Raw genomic sequence first — 12309 nt, forward strand, 5'->3', positions numbered from 1 at the left:
ACTGTAGCCCACCAGGCTCCTCCCTCCGTGGGATTCTCCAGGCAAGAATACTGGAGTGGGTTGCCATTTCCTTCTCCAGGGGATCTTCCCGACCCAGGGATCGAACCCAGGTCTCCCGCGTTGCAGGCAGACGCTGTAACCTCTGAGCCATAAGTAGCTATATTATTATGATGGTGCAGGTAATGTCATTGCCTCAAATACTGCATTAGAATTACATTCTTTTCTCAGAAATTTAATGTTGGGACCTTTTTCAAAGCTGGAAGAAATGATCCTCATATAGAGGTCAAGTTGATTTTATTTTACTATTCCAAATCATACCACATTTTAATTTGCTTCTATGTAAAATTCCATTGGACTGCAAGATCAAGTCAGTCAATCTTGGTTAATTCATGTTGATGTTTGGTAGAAATCAACACAATACTGTAAAGCAATTATCCTTCAATTAAAAATAAATTTAGGAAAAAAAACGGTCAATCCTTAAGAAAATCAACCCTAAATATTCATTGGAAGAATTGATGCTGAAGCTAAAGCTCCAATGCTTTGGCCACCTGATGCAAAGAGCTTACTCATTGGAAAAGACTTTGATCCTGGGAAAGATTAAAGGCAGGAGGAAAAGGGGACAGCAGAGGATGAGAGGTTTAGATAGTATCACTGGCTGATTCAATGGATGTGAGTCTGAGGTAACTCTGGGAGATAGTGAAGGAGAGAGGAACCTGGCATGCTATAGTCCATGGGATCACAAAGACATGATTTAGTGATTGAACAACATGTAAAACTATGGCTTTTTGAACAGTTTAGTTTTATCACTTCTAATTGCCTCTTTATTTGCTTTCTTTCCCTTTTCCTTCCTTCTTTTTTTTTTTTAATTTTTATTTATTTATTTATTTTTTGTCATACATTGATATGAATCAGCCATAGATTTACACGTATTCCCCATCCCGATCCCCCCTCCCACCTCCCTCTCCACCCGATTCCTCTGGGTCTTCCCAGTGCACCAGGCCCGAGCACTTGTCTCATGCATCCCACCTGGGCTGGTGATCTGTTTCACCATAGATAGTATACATGCTGTTCTTTTGAAATATCCCACCCTCACATTCTCCCACAGAGTTCAAAAGTCTGTTCTGTATTTCTGTGTCTCTTTTTCCGTTTTGCATATAGGGTTATCGTTACCATCTTTCTAAATTCCATATATATGTGTTAGTATGCTGTAATGTTCTTTATCTTTCTGGCTTACTTCAGTCTGTATAAGGGGCTCCAGTTTCATCCATCTCATTAGGACTGATTCAAATGAATTCTTTTTAACGGCTGAGTAATATTCCATGGTGTATATGTACCACAGCTTCCTTATCCACTCATCTGCTGATGGGCATCTAGGTTGCTTCCATGTCCTGGCTATTATAAACAGTCCTTCCTTCTTTTGTTCCTCTCTTTTCTCCCTCCCTCCCTTCCTTCCTCTTCCCCTGTCCTTTCTCTTCAAACTATGTGCCTTGATACCATCCTATGCTCTTTCAAACCTCTCATTCAGAGGAACAGCAGTTGCTTTGTGATCTTCCCTCGCAATCTGAGTTTCCTTCTCACTCTTTTGCCGTGGACACTAGGATCCCGGTGGCTCCAAGATGATCGAAGCATGAGACGGAAGGAGGTACGCTGGTCCTCCATCAGCATCTGTCTGTATTGTCATCAGCTGAGAAAGCGTGACCCTACTGGTCCTCTTCCACGCTTTTCATCAGTTCATCTCCCATCTTGGATTTGGACAACATTCAGCCCTTCTCCTGCCTCACTCTACGGTTGGGAAAACAGCAGTGCTGTAGAGATCTGTCTTTTTTTTTTATTATTATTATAGCTGTTTTGTTTTATTTATTTATTTATTTATTTTTAATTAATTAATTTATTTATTTATTAGTTGGAGGCTAATTACTTCACAACATTTCAGTGGGTTTTGTCATACATTGATATGAATCAGCCATAGAGTTACACGCATTCCCCATCCCGATCCCCCCTCCCACCTCCCTCTCCACCCGATTCCTCTGGGACTTCCCAGTGCACCAGGTCCAAGCACTTGTCTCATGCATCCCACCTGGGCTGGTGATCTGTTTCACCATAGATAGTATACATGCTGTTCTTTTGAAACATCCCACCCTCACCTTCTCCCACAGAGTTCAAAAGTCTGTTCTGTATTTCTGTGTCTCTTTTTCTGTTTTGCATATAGGGTTATCATTACCATCTTTCTAAATTCCATATATATGTGTTAGTATGCTGTAATGTTCTTTATCTTTCTGGCTTACTTCACTCTGTATAAGGGGCTCCAGTTTCATCCATCTCATTAAGACTGGTTCAATTGAATTCTTTTTAATGGCTGAGTAATATTCCATGGTGTATATGTACCACAGCTTCCTTATCCATTCATCTGCTGATGGGCATCTAGGTTGTTTCCATGTCCTGGCTATTATAAACAGTGCTGCGATGAACATTGGGGTGCACGTGTCTCTTTCAGATCTGGTTTCCTCAGTGTGTATGCCCAGAAGTGGGATTGCTGGGTCATATGGCAGTTCTATTTCCAATTTTTTAAGAAATCTCCACACTGTTTTCCATAGTGGCTGTACTAGTTTGCATTCCCACCAACAGTGTAAGAGGGTTCCCTTTTCTCCACACCCTCTCCAGCATTTATTGCTTGTAGACTTTTGGATAGCAGCCGTCCTGACTGGCATGTAATGGTACCTCATTGTGGTTTTGATTTGCATTTCTCTGATAATGAGTGATGTTGAGCATCTTTTCATGTGTTTGTTAGCCATCTGTATGTCTTCTTTGGAGAAATGTCTGTTTAGTTCTTTGGCCCATTTTTTGATTGGGTCATTTATTTTTCTGGAATTGAGCTGCAGGAGTTGCTTGTATATTTTTGAGATTAATCCTTTGTCTGTTTCTTCATTTGCTATTATTTTCTCCCAATCTGAGGGCTGTCTTTTCATCTTACTTATAGTTTCCTTTGTAGTGCAAAAGCTTTTAAGTTTCATTAGGTCCCATTTGATAAATAACAGTAAGATCCTCTATGACCCACCTCCCAGAATATTGGAGATCTGTCTTGAAATAACTACACACCTCCATCCGACTCTTCTATGCCTTGGTCAGGCTTGAGGATTTCCATGAAGCTTGATAGATTCTAAGAGATTTAAGTAGAAATGATATAATACCCTTTTCTGTTTTTGAGCTCCCCAAACTCTATGGGAAATCTATCCTAATGTCTGCCTCTCGTTGCCACTTAGGAATTTGACTTCACAGGAAAGTAGAGATCAGGGATCAATATGAGAGATTTACTATCCTGCCATTTTTTTTTTTTTTTTTTCTGAATGATAACCCTTTTTCCCTAGCCCAAACCATTTTTATCTCCATTACAGTTAGAAAGACCCATTCTCAATGATTCTTCCTAGTCTTTCAGGCCAGCATTTCAATAAATACCTTATTTTATTTCCCTTTGTGTTTTCCTTTTAGTCCTATCCTGTGTGTAGAATATTCTTTAGGCCAAACTCCTCTGAAAACTGATTCTTCAAATAGATTCCTGCTTATCCATATGCCACACTCCAGGGATGTCTGAATTTCAGTTCAAACTCAAGCTGGATAATGGTTATATGGACTACTCTTTACCTTGCTATTTTACTGCATACTAGACCTACACATTTCCTAAAGCAAAACTGGGTGATCAAAAATATTTTCAAAATTGTATATGATGTGAACTGATATATCTTAAAGGCTCAGCTGCAGAAATAAAATTATTTTGAATTTCAGCCTCATCTCAAGATATTTGAAGGCAAAAAAGTTAAAGGCACTCATGTCTATTAAAACTAACTTCAGATCTCCCACAAATTCTGGGGCATTTATCTGAAGTCCCGATGGGTTTAAGCCATGATTTTTACTTCAGATTTACAGTGATATGCTAAAGAAAAAAGCTCCTAAAATATTCTAAGGAGTCAGCATTCTGCCACCAAGGAAGTTGGTTCCCATGAGTTGCGAACTTCTGTTCTCTAATGGCCCTTAAAGGCCATTCAAATTAATGTTCAACCCTCAGGGGGCCTGCATTTATCAGATATTTTCCCCATTTGTTTTCTCCTCTCATTGAAAGAGCATTTAAATGGGTTAAATATGAGTTGTGGTTATGTTTAAATTGATTTCTAACAGTTCTCATTAAAGTTTAAAAAAATCTTCTAGAAATAAGAAAGTACCTATTAGCAGGTATTTCATAAATTTTTAAAGTGAAGACAGATGAATCTTTGAAGCACCTCAGCTTTATGCTTAAAAATATCAAGAACATATTTTATTATGGTTATGTGCTGCCATACAGCTTCCCTGGTGGCTCAGATGGTAAAGCGTCTGCCTGCAATGTGGAGGACCCAGGTTCGATCCCTGGGTCGGGAAGATCCCCTGGAGAAGGAAGTGGCGACCCACTCCAGTATTCTTGCCTGGAAAATTCCATGGACGGAGGAGCCTGCTGGGCTACACAGTCCATGGAGTTGCAAAGAGTCAGACACGACTGAGTGACTTCACATACATGATGCCATACAATAACTTTTTCATAATAAATCCTTAAGAAATCCTGAGGGATTTTAAAATGAAAGATTCTTACAATTTGGAATCATTAAGATCTAAATACAGGAAGTTTACTGACTACATAGGGTGTTCCAGTTGGTCCAGTCACAAAAAATCTGCCTGCTAATGCAAGAAACTCAAGAGACACAGGTTTGATCTCTAGGTCTGGGAGACTCCCTGGAGAAAGAAAAAGCAACGCACTCCAGTATTCCTTTCTGGGAAATTCTATAGACAGAAGATCCTGGTGGGCTGCAGTCCATGGGGTCACAAAGGGTCTGCCACAACTGAGCACTCACACACGCACTGGCTACATACTCTTGCAAGCCCTCTAATGTTTTTGGTTTTGACTGATAATCTGATCTGATACCACTTTGTTTCAAGCTTCATGGGTTCATTGACTACTAATCAGGTTTAATAAATGTAATTTCACTTGAAAATATTGAGTACCATAAAATTATTACCTTGATGATTTTTAACTTAGTGTATCTATAAAAATTTCTGATAGTTTTTATACAACCCATGTTCATTGAGCAAAACTGTTTTCTGAATACAATATACCACATTCCATTTACTTATTATATTTTGAGAGATTTTCCCATTTCAGCTATAATTCAGAATGAAAAATTAATTAAACAATGAGCAAAGTTTCTTAGTATGACATACAAAATAGAAGCTTGCAAATACTTGTTCATTTTCTTAACGATCACTTATTCTCTAAAAGTGACAATAAAATTTAAAGCGTAAAAAGTCAGATCTATTTTTATAAATATACGTTTGAAAACTAGATAGCCTACAGAGAAAACGATCCTGACTTAAATGAAAATTTAGAGACTCAACAGCCTTAGTGCTTAATGTCACCCACAGGAATTTCAAACAAAAGTTCTCAAAACTTTTCATAGTTTATTTAAGAATCAGATTAATTACCACACCGAGAACAATAGAAATGAAGCTCAGAGCTTATAGATGTCATGACATAAAAATAGTTTCTAAAAAAATACACTTGTAATACATTTTGGAGAAGATAAGACTAACTTACTATAATGTTCCAAAATAAAATTATAGAAAGTTAACATCTAGGAAAATTAACGGTTCCAGAAACAAGTTTGTTGTATTGAGAGGTTTTTATGAAGGCTAATTTTATGTCTCAATTTGACTGGGCCATGGGATGCCCAGATATTTGATCAAACATTTCTCTGAGTGTGTCTATGAAGGTGTTTCTGGATGAAATTAATATCTGAATATGTAGACTGAGTAAAGCAGATTGCCCTCACCAAGAGGGTGGGTCTCATTCAATCTATTAAAGTCCTGAACCAAACAAAAAGTCTGATCCCCCACCGTGGTTAAGTGGGCTTCCCAGGTGGTACAGTGGTAAAGAATCCACCGTCCAAGGCAGGAGATGCAGAAGACGCTGGTTTGATCCCTGGGTTGGGAAGATCCTATGGAGGGAAGCCTGGCATCCCACTCCAGTATTCTTACCTGGAAAATTTCATGGACAGAGGAGCCTGGCAGTCTAGAGTTCAAGGAGTCACAAAGAGTCAGACATGATTGAGTTTACACACACACACACACACACACACACACACACTCTTAAAAGAGAATTCCTCATACCTGACAAATCATTTCCAACTAAAGCATCAGCTTTCTCCTGTTTAATGCTCCCTCCTCTATAGGAAAGCACTGCTTTCATTAATAATTATGGAATTAAACTAATAAAAAAATATTCAGAGAAGCAGTGGAGACAGTAAAATATTTCTTTTATTGAAATTTGCATAAATAATTATGTTGCTAAAAGTAAAATAAAACAAAATAAAGTGATTTTTTCAGTATAAAAGCACAATTATTTATTCAGTAGTTTTCATGTCTAACTAGCCGTTTGAACACTGATCTTCAGGGGACATTCTATGTAAGCTATATAAATAATTGTTCATTAACTTTGTTAGTTACTATTTGTGAAATATAAGCTAATTACAGTAGAAGCATATGCTAAACTTCTGCTAATATAAGAGAAGGAAATGTCAACCCACTCCAGTGTTCTTGCCTGGAGAATCCAAGGGACGGAGGAGCCTGGTGGGCTGCCGTCTAAGGGGTCGCACAGAGTCGGACACGACTGAAGTGACTTAGCAGCAGCGGCAGCAATATAAGCAAAAACGTACAATTTAGGCAGTTACTGAATCATAGTGCTCTTGTAACATTATTTGTCTTTAGGAACAAAAGAATATAACTATTAAAGAAAAAGTGTAAATTTTTAATTATATGTATATTTATTGAAATATAGTTGACTTATAACATTGTGTTAGTTTCAGGGGTACAGCAAAGTGATTCAGTTATACATGTATATGTATATATTTATATTTTTATTCTTTCTCATTGTAGGTTATTAGAAGGTTAAGTTTATTTTTACATATGTAAAAGTCATATAAATTTTATTTCTATGAATGCAATGTATTATTTACATTCATTAAAATATGTGCTACTTAAAATTCTCCCTTATTAAACCAAATACTGTACAAATTATGTGTACTTACAGTCCAGACTGTTTTACTGTTTTACCTTCCAAACACGGTATAAATTCCATTTGCCATATGACCTTGAACGATAAACTCAAATAACTATTTCTATTTCTGTATTTTTACAGTTACCATGCAAATTATTTATTTTGATCAACTAACTGTTTTAATGCAGGACTAGGTAGTACCATAGGGCTGGAGGCACAAACTGTGCTCAAAATAAACTCCAATTAAAATGAACCACTGTAAACTTTTTCTCCCTTTTTCTCCAGAGAGTCATCTATAGCTGTGTCTACATGTGTTGGGAGCTGTATAATCGGAGGTTCTCTGAATTAACTTCCATATAAAATACAGTGTTTTTTAAAAGTAACAATGGCTAATTTGAAGTTTACATGTATACTGCTAATATTCAAAAATAACTACAAGGATGAATTAGAACTTAGACTGATAAAATATATTTTTCAGGAAATAGGTAGTTTATCACTGACATTGACCAGCCCCTATCATCTCAAACACATGGTGATAATAAAAAGCAGGTCAATTATTGGAGTAAGTTATTGTATGTAAGTTGGCTACAGTAATACACACCACTTCCTTATTGCTGACTTTGGTCATCTCTGCCACCGCACCCTAGACATACCAGGAGTTGTAGTGAATGTAACTTACTTTCAAACACTTCAGCAGAGGCAGTGGTATCTTGGTGTCTGTTTAAATCTGTATCCCCATAATGAATAGTAAATATTTTATTTTCCTGAATAAAGCGTGCACAGTCCACAAGAAGGGGATTACACAGACTCTAATCAGAAGCCACATTCCAGAGATAGCCAGAAGAGCATGTCAATCAGCTTTATTTCCACTCCCATCAGAAGGCTGTTAATTTAGCAGAATGGGTTTCAGGAATGTTCTTCCATTGGTGAAAGGAGTCATGTTTAAGGTGCAATCATGACCAGCAACTACACCCTTGCATAACCTCGATCTCAAAATCCAGCAAGACCAGGAGACTAAGCTTTCCAGAAGGCTCTAGGCTTAAGGGCAATTTCAGAGTGTAGCCCTGTGTCTGATTGTTTTCATAGGATTGTGTCACCTGAGCTGACGGAGTAGCTGACACCCATCCTTGAATAACTTTTCATCTCACCTTTCTCATCTCACTCTCGCCAACCTTTCCTACAAGATGCTCTTCAGAGCTGAGCCTTCAGGGAGCTTGTGAAACTGATTGCAAATCAATGACCACACTTGGGTCCACTTGTTAATCGCTATTTGCAAGTGTGGCAAATTCCAAAGACTTGTTTAACAGGTCACCTAGCAGCAAGGTGTGAAGAAAGTTGAGCACGGAAGAATTGATGCTTTTGAACTGTGGTGTTGGAGAAGACTCTTGAGAGTCCCTTGGACTGCAAGGAGATCCAGCCAGTCCATCCTAAAGGAGATCAGTCCTGGGTGTTCATTGGAAGGACTGATGCTGAAGCTGAAACTCCAATACTTTGTACCTGATGAGAAGAGTTGACTCATTGGAAAAGACCCTGATGCTGGGAGGGATTGGGGGCAGGAGGAGAAGGGGACGACAGAGGGTGAGATGGCTGGATGGCGTCACTGACTTGATGGACATGAGTTTGCGTAAACTCCAGGAGCTGGTGATGGACAAGGAGGCCTGGCATGCTGCGATTCATGGGGTCGCAAAGAGTCGGACAAGACTGAGGGACTGAAGTGAACTGAACTGAACTGAGCAGCAAGGTGTGGGCAAGGGTTTCTCACCTGCCTTTAGCTGCAGAAGTTACTTATGCCCATTGAAGCAACCTAATAATTGAGAAAGGCCACCAAATTAGCTTAGGACAGTAAACAGCTCTGTATATGTGTATAGAAATGATGATTATTAAGTTAAATGGGTCATAACTGTTTTCCTAAATAACTCTTGTTTTAAGAAGTGGTTGGCCACCAGGAAGAGACTACAGTTTACTCTCAGATATACTTTGGTCTGATAAAAGAAGACGATTAATGACTCTTTCATCTGGGAACAGCTAATAAAAGTTTGGCATCTTCAGCAATCTACACAAATATTTCTTGGGACATACAAAATGTAGATAGTAATTGTTTATTGTTCCAGTTTGCTTCTTGACATATTTTTCCCATCTGAAGAAGTGGGAGAAGGTTCAAGAATCTATGGTACTTTTATTTTTAAATCAAACAAATGATATATAGATTCATTCCTACAATTACATGTTGAAAAGTATATTGCCATATATAAAGTCAAAATAAAAGTACCCTTCCTTGTTCTTGATCAGCAAATGTACCATTTCTTCTTTTTAATACATTATGATTTCAAATCGTTGTCTATTTACACCAATATATATGCACATATAGAAATATGGGTTTTCAAAATGGCAATGGAATTTTTAAATATAGTGGAGAGGTGAATGGCTTTTTAATTAACGTATGGATGTACTTATTTGCCCCATTCTTTCTAGTTGTAAATATTTTATTCCATTGTATGGTAACTTGGTAGTTTCTAATATTCTTTACAAGCATTGTATAGTTTGGGGTGCCTCTGAGGTTGTGTGTGGTCCTGTGAATAAAATGTGAGTGAGAGAGAACTGGATAAATTTTAACAGGAAGCCAGGTGACAGTCTAATTCTCCAAACTGACATCTGAACCCCCTGACTGGGTCCTAGGTGAGGGGCGCTCAAGACAGAACTCCAGAGTGTGAGTAGAAATAACCTTGTCCTTCGAGCCACTGGGTTTCTGGAGTGATGTGTTACTCCTGCAGACTCCAGCATTTCTTGACTCATTGAAAGAGTATCTGTGTATGAATATGATTTTTAATTCCATCGCCTCATCGATATTGTTGCTTCCATTTGTCCCTGTATATAAAAGTGACAAGAGACACTCTTAACATTGGTATCTTACATTTTTGTACCCAAGGCAGATTTTATGCAAAGTCTATTTTGGTAGATTTTGCTGAAAGTGTCCTATAAAAAACGTCGGAATAGATTCTAGTAGAAATAGTCATGAGAACACATTGACCCATGTTGTAGCCTATATCGGATATGATCTATCAATAATTTAATTTTCACAGGATCTGATTAGTTAAAAATACCTAACAGTGTTGTTTAAGTCGCTTTTTCTGAGTATTGATTTGGCTTTATGTATATTAGCTATTTTTATCTACCATGAATACCTGTCAATAAGCTTCATCTATATTTCGACCCTTTTTCTTTTACATATAGATTTATAGGGATTCATGTGCTATACATCCTTATAGTGAGTGTGTCGTATATGTTGCAAATATTTTTCTCCTAGTCTATCACTGCCTTTAATTTTATTTTTGCTGTCTCTTACACACAGAGCTTTCACTATATATAGTACATTTTGTCTTCTTGGTAGATATGGAATTTGGGCTTAAGAAGCTTTTCTCTACTCAGCAAAGCATTACAAAATGAATTATGTTTTAGTATAACTTAAATTATTTATAAAATGCCATTTTAAGTTTTGGAGGTTGTTTCATTTTTAACTTTTAAATTGAACTAGAATTTATTTTAGTGAATTACATGATGAATTTTAGTGAATGAACATATGTTTTTGTTCAAAAGAATGAACAATTACCCCAACATGATTGGTTGGATAACCTATTTTTTTCCCCACATGCCACATTCATTTTAGGTTTATTTCCAATATGCACTGCACTCTATTCCTGACCTCTATTCTGTCATTTTCTTTTCCTCTATTATATCCTTTCTTCCAATATGAACCTATTTCATTACTGTAGTTTCATAGTATATTTTTAAATCTGATAGAGCAAATTCTCCTCTATTGTTCATTTTAAACATCATATTGCCTTATCCTCACACATTTTTCCTTTAACCTAGATGAATTTAGAGTCAGCTCTTCAAATTTGATAACAAAATTTATTTGGGTACTGAATTTTATTTTATTTATTTGCTCACTTATTTGAGCCTGCAGGATCATAGTTCCTGATCAGGAACTGAACCCATGCCCCCTGCAATGGAAGTTCAGAGTGTTAACCACTGGAGCACCAGGGAAGTCTCAAGAGTACTGAATTGCAGATTAATTTGTGTGATAGAGCCTGTGATATGCTGCTGTCGGGCAGCCGTTAGGAAAGACTTCAGCCTTTCTGCAGGGGGTGCAGGCAGCAGACTTCTCCAGCTAGTTACCCCAGAGGACCTGCTTCCACTGCTGTGTGAACTGAGGGGTGTTCACGGCAGGCTCCTCTGTCCGTGGGATTCTCCAGGCAAGAATACTGGAGTGGGTTGCCATTTCCTTCTCCAGGCGATATTTCTGACCCAGGGATCGAACCCTAGTCTCTTGCATCTGCTGCATGCACAGGCTGACTTTTTACCACTAGGGCCACCTGGGCACCTGGAGGGGTGTAAAGGTCAAGCCATTTTGGCCCAGCGTGGGATTGTCCACGGCTTCAGAGCTCCCTCCAGGTTGCCCATAACTGTTCAGTTTTGTTCTCCACCCAGTTCTGTTTCTATCTCCTCCCTTCACATTTATGGATCTCTAACACACATCTTGTACCCTAAATTCTATTTCAGCATCTGCTTCTGGAAGACCTGAATCTGTGAAAATTTGAAAAGAAGTGACATATTTACATGATTGGCACTCTGTTTGCTAATGAGTGAATTTTCTTCTTGAGAATGGTCAGTCATTATCCTCATAAAAACAAGTTTCATGAAATGAGTCGATGTCCATGGTGTTTATTCATTCTAAGAATACACACCATTCTGAAGGAAAACCAACAAAGTGCCTGAAACAGAAAGTGCAAGCAGGTGTCAGGCTATTAACATCTCTGAATGAAGGGGCTGGAGTCAGGCAACAGGGAGGGAAAGACCATGGGATAAGTGGGAGAGGATCAGCCTTGCATACAAGATGAGCTGCTCCGCACCAGCCCACTCCTGTTCTGTAGACACGTGGACCCAGGGTCCCCCCTTTTCCAGTTTCATTTCTTGCAAGAGAACCTCTAAATACATGTATTATATAAAATGTCCTGCTTCCTGATCTAGAAAATGCATAAGTACGTTTCCAACCAAAGATCTTTTTCAAGAAAAAATAAGGTTTATGAAGCCGAGAAGAAAAGATTTACTATATCAAATATGAATTAAACTTTAACTTACCTTTAACCATATGCAAGTTTTCATAGTCATGAGACATGAGATAATTATCTTTAAAGCCAAAAGTCTCCTTTCAGATTCAGTGAACTTCAAATAGTAGA

The sequence above is a fragment of the Cervus elaphus genome, chromosome 8 (assembly GCF_910594005.1).
Source record: "Cervus elaphus chromosome 8, mCerEla1.1, whole genome shotgun sequence".
NCBI classification, from domain to species: domain Eukaryota; kingdom Metazoa; phylum Chordata; class Mammalia; order Artiodactyla; family Cervidae; genus Cervus; species Cervus elaphus.